The sequence below is a fragment of the Tamandua tetradactyla genome, chromosome 25 (assembly GCF_023851605.1).
Source record: "Tamandua tetradactyla isolate mTamTet1 chromosome 25, mTamTet1.pri, whole genome shotgun sequence".
In the NCBI taxonomy this organism is placed as follows: domain Eukaryota; kingdom Metazoa; phylum Chordata; class Mammalia; order Pilosa; family Myrmecophagidae; genus Tamandua; species Tamandua tetradactyla.
In genome coordinates this window covers 15672772-15678303 of record NC_135351.1, presented here as the reverse complement: position 1 = coordinate 15678303, position 5532 = coordinate 15672772, and the positions used below count along the sequence as shown (strand labels likewise).

Sequence of the window (5532 nt, the reverse complement as noted above, 5' to 3'; positions counted from 1 at the left end):
TCATGAATGGTGACTACACTTTCCTTTGAGAAATAAGAGACAGCGCTCGCTTCGGCAGCACATATACTAAAATTGGAAGGATGTAGAGAAGATCAGCCCTGTGCAAGGATGACATGCTAATTCGTGAAGCATTCCATATTTTAAAAGAAAGAAAGAAAGAAAGAAAGAAAGAAAGAAAAAGAAAGAAACAGGGGACAAAGTCATTTCCTGCAAAGTAAATATGATGCAATGCTGAAGGCTCAAGGCAATAAAGTAAAAGGAATTACTCTGGAGAAGAGCAAAATAGTTGCCAAGCAATGCTGAGGGTCCAGTTGAGCTGGAGATTACAAACGGCTATGCCCTGCTACATGATGTAGCCTCTCATGTTCTTATTTCATTCTTCAAAACTCAGTTTAGATGTAATTTTCTCTGGGATGTGATCTGTGACATAGGCCATCCCTACATCTTTTTCATTTTTGAATCATTAGAGTTGAGGTCAGTGCCTAAACACACCAGGTATTTGTTTGTGAAATAAACGGGTATTGCACAGAAATGCATGAGCTGATTCCTAGGAGAATAGCCAGAGCCAATTTAGATACAGATTTTATATCAATGAAAGGACTCTTCATCTTCTTGCCACCTCTCATCCTCTAGCATTTTCTTCCACCTGATGTCTTTGCTTTTCTCCCTCATTCTTGTTCTCAGATGACTATGTACTAATTTTTTACCAAGATACCACTTCAAAATTAATTCAAATGTCAACACCACTTAAAGCAAGACTCCTCCCAAGTCTATTTGTTTTAGAAGGGGGGACACTACAAGTCGTTTAAGGAAGCAAATGAACTTGAATATTAAAGACAAAGAGCCCATCCCAATACCTGTATGTTTTCTCTCTGGATGTTTCTCTTTGGCATCTCTGCTAATGAGTTCAGCTATTTTTTCAAAGGGATAGTCAACCATCACCAACACTTTCACTCTGGGAAAGACTTGCCAACTATTTAGAAAAGGCATGGGGGTAGAAAACCACTTGGCATACCACCTTAAGAAGGACTGAACACACACACACACACACACACACACACACACGCGTGTATGGTAGACATTCATGCTCTAAAGTGCAGATTGTATGCCTCTCTTCCCTGCTCTATGCTAAACTCTGTCAGTTCCTTTCACCATAATGGAAAGGCTCCACTTCACAAGTCTTAATTGCTATTATGTTTATTGGAGTCTTTGTTGACAGGGAGAGATTCTTGCAGTTTTTCCCGTCTCTCTCCTTTATGCTCAGAAAGGTCAGTATAGGGTCAATATTCGTTTTGCCAGAAATGTCCAGGGAAAGTCTGACATAGCAAGAAACAACTCTCATCTCTTTCTAAGCAGAGATTAAAAGGGAGCACTGAAATGCCTAAACAGAAAAGAAAAAAAAAAAAAGCAGCTTTAAACCCAAGAAAAATGAGGATATCACTGATAATGTTTACTGAGCCATTAGAGTTGGCATTAATCTGCTTAAACCAATGTGGTATGAGACTTTTGGCTGCCAAGGATCTTACTTGACTATGATGCAACTTTTTTAGAATAATCCCCATGATCTGCCTGCATCCAGGAAATTGGTACCCAGAGCTTAAAATATCCAGAACCAGTAAATAAAGTTTGTCCCTTGTAATGCAACATTCATCTTGACCCCTGTTAACTAGTACTCAGACGGCTTTTTTTTTTCCTTAGAGTGTCTCAACCTAAAACTGGGAATTTGAGTTTTACTTTTTCCTTTTCTCTTGAGTCAAATTAAATTGTTTTTCTCTTAGTCACTCCGACATTCATGTTCCTCCTAGGCTCTGTGAGAGCTGAGAAATACACAAGGCTGGTTTGTGAGGGATACTGAAATCTGCTCATTTGAATCCTTTTCCCCAAGAGCTTCCTGCCTAATCATCCCTACCTTCTCATCCACGAATTCACAAAGATATTCCATGCGGGATCCCAACTAGATCTTGCCTTCCCAATCTAGCCACTGTTTAGAAAGAACAAATGCAGGACAAATAGAACCCCCACTATAACAATGTGTGATTTTTCTGGGTTCTGTGTGATTCTTTACCTCTTCCTTTTGCCTCTTTCTCTTACTCCTTCTTACTTTGTTTTACCTCTGTGCCCCTTCCCTTTTTGCTGTAAGCTATTTGTCAGCATATGGTTGTGGACAATCTGAGGTTTTGAGAGAAAGGAAAAAAAAAGAAACAAAAGTTTTGTTTTTTGCAAACAACTTAGGACAAGGTTTGCAAAAGAATGGGCTGAGACCACGTGTGCAAGAAGCAGCCCCACAGGGCCAGTCTGCAGCATTGCCACATGCTTAGGATGTCTTGGATTAGATGTCATCACATCTAAAAATAGTTTCTTTTCTTTTGTTAATAAAATAGAATAATGCTGATACAGTCTGCAAAAAGGGTCAAAAGAGGAAAGCTCATAAATTACAGCATTTCATTAACTAACAAAGCCACAAGAATGCATATTGGGAAATAACAGGAATTATAAGGCCAGCTGTATCTTTCCTCCACAGATAAGATGGACAGCTTGAAATGAACCCCTCTCTAATCTTTAGATCAACTCTGGTAATTCCAGTTTCCATGAATCTTTTACATATTTCAGAAGAAAACTAAGTGAAAGAAAGCTCAGACATGCACTTCTGCTGAAAGCCGAGGAAAAGTTAGTCATGGAAATAATAACTACTCCAATTGTATTTCTTTGTCTTATATAGATCTAAACAAAAACACAGATTCTTCTCTCTTCTTTTTTCTTCTTCCTCTTCTCCCTTCTCCTCTCTCTTTGATGCTTTCTTTCTTTCTTTTTTATGGTTTTCTTTCTCTGCCAGCTAGAGCTATAGCAACTAAGCTCCAGATTCTCCTTTTTCAAGAAGTTTTCCTGAATGAGTTCTTCACTTCCCACAGCACTATCACCTCCTAAACTTTATGTACAGGATGACCATGATATTGTCAAATTGGACCACTTTTGAGAATGAAAGGGGGATACTATTCATAATTATTCTGGGACAGAAGATATGAACTGAGGCTATTACAGGCAAACTGGTATACGCTAAACTTTCAGGCACTTGTTTCATTGACCCAATGTTGTTTTATTTTTTGATGCACGGCTTTGGAATCCTTCTCAAGTTACTTCTTGTGGGCCAGTGGAGTTGCAATCTTAGTGGCTTCTTTTCTTACGTTTCTCTCATTCTCATTCTCATTCAACCCATCTCCTTCATAGTATCTCAGCAAATGTTTGTTATTTATTCAGGTCAGGGGGAAGCATTTCAAATGTCTCTCCTGAAAGGTGTTTCTTAAAAAGCTGAAATCTGAAAAGAGTAGAGACAAATATGGGCACTCTTTCTCATACTGGCCTTCTTGATTCTGGTACCTGATCTTTGGGGATAGTTCATCTCTGCTTTTTTTTTTCTATCTAGATAGAATGTCAGTAAAATAAAACAAATAAAAATATGCTGTGATATATATCCTATGTACAAAGGAGCCTGCAAAACATGTAAAAATAGTTTAAAGAATAACAATACAACAAATGGTCATATGCCCATCAACTACCTTGAGAAATAAGATATTGCCAGTCGTTAGAAATACCCTCCTCATCTTGTAATCTCAAGTGATCACTTCCCTTTCCTTCTCCTTGTCAGAGATAGCTGCTCTCTTCAATTTTCTGTCAATTATTCCAGGATTTGCTCCATAGTTTTACACACATGTGTGTATTCTTAGGCAAGAACTCTTGGCTTTTTGGTTTTAGATGGAGCATTCATGTAATAAGGAAAGAACTCACTATCATTTCTCTTAGTATAGGAACAAACTATTCTTGGGCGGGGGGGGGTGGAATACTAAAATAAGATGTGCTTTCCAAAGCACATCTAACTGAGGAGAACTTCAACCCGTGTGAAAGAAGAGGTTAGAGAGAAATCTCCACATTTGCATTCCACTCTTTGGGCTCTGTCTTTGTTTTCCATTTCCTCCTAATCTGTGATTAAAATCCAGCCCTCCACTATTTGGACTTTGCATGAACAACTAATGTCATTTGGGAAATGATGACTGATGTGGGATTTCCCACCTGGGGCAATTCCGCAGGCAGAGACTATGTCAGACAAAACTGCTAACTATGTGAAGCATGTTGACAACGGTGATCACTAGTTTCCTTCTCTTTTGCTTTTATGCCCTCCTGGGCAGCCAGACCCTCTCTCACTCTCTGTCATCCTGTCCATCAAAACCTTAAAACAAATCATTCACATTGATTAATGGTAAGACAGGAATTTTTACATTTCTTCCTAAAATGGTCCAGTGGCAAAGAATATCGTGCGTTCAGGGGTCTGAGGACACAGTAGACTTAGTGGTAAATATGTAATTATCTATCTTTATTGTGGAATATATCATATAAACACTAAAGTGTCTAAAATAGATCTGCCCTGCAAAGAATAACAAGTAGAATATAACCTGCAGCTCAAATCAAACATATGGACTTCAGAGATTTCTTCCCCCACTCCTCATCAGTGAGAATCACCACCCCAAATTTTGTATTACTTATTCATGCTCTCCTTTATAGTCTTAACACATGTATATTTTCCTAGACAAAACAGTGTTTAGTTTTGTCTTTTGGAGAAACTGATATAGATGATACAAATCCAAAGAGTTTTGTGGAACTTGCTCCTTTTGCTCAAAATCATGTTTTGAAATTCATCTATGTTGGTGCCCATCTCTAGAGTTCATTAATTTTCACTGTTATATAGTACTCCACCATATGAATTCATTTATTCTGCCTTTGCTAGGAACCTGACTTGATCCATTCTGATTCTGATGAATGTTTCAGTATTTTCTAGTTTGGCACTACTACAAAGAGCACTGAAATGAATTTGGGTACTTGTCTCCAAAGTGGAAGCATATATTTAAACGCCCTCCAGATGGAGTTGAATGTTCCCATTACTCATCATCTTCTCTAACATGTGCTATTGTCCAAATCAGTTTTTTCCAATCTGGTGGATGTGAAACGAAATGATTTGTTTTTGCATTTCTCTGGTTACCAAAGAAGTTGAACATCTTTGCATGTATTTATGAACATAAGCATTTCCTTTTCATTGGAATTCCGTTTTGGATCTCTTGCCCATCTTTCTACCGGGTTGCTTCTCTTTTCATATTGATTGACCAGAGCTCTTAAATAGTCAAAGTGGGAATAGAGACAGGCAAAATTTTTAACTATGCAAAAGTGACTTTTATTAATTAATGAGAAGTAATTATCTTTTCTCACTCAGATAATTATTTCACTCAATTGGCATGGTCATTTGACAGAAGTTTTCGATTTTAAAGTAGAGTCACCAATCTTTTGTGCAATTTAAGTTTCATTTAAAAATCTCTTCTACATCATCTTCTTGAGATTATATGGTTTTGAGTTTTGCATTTACATCTTTAATCCTCTGCAAATTTGATTTTTATATATAGTGTGAGGAAGGGACCTAATTTTGGTTTTCAAAATACGCATAAGCAAATGTAGCATTTATTGAGTAGTTCATCTTTTTCTCATTGATCT

At 37.5% G+C, this 5532-nt stretch overlaps 1 pseudogene; it reads left to right on the top strand.

Annotated features, from left to right (window-relative positions):
• The first annotated feature begins 42 nt into the window (after positions 1-42).
• LOC143669425 (U6 spliceosomal RNA) lies at positions 43-143 on the top strand (annotated as a pseudogene).
• Positions 144-5532: the final 5389 nt, after the last annotated feature.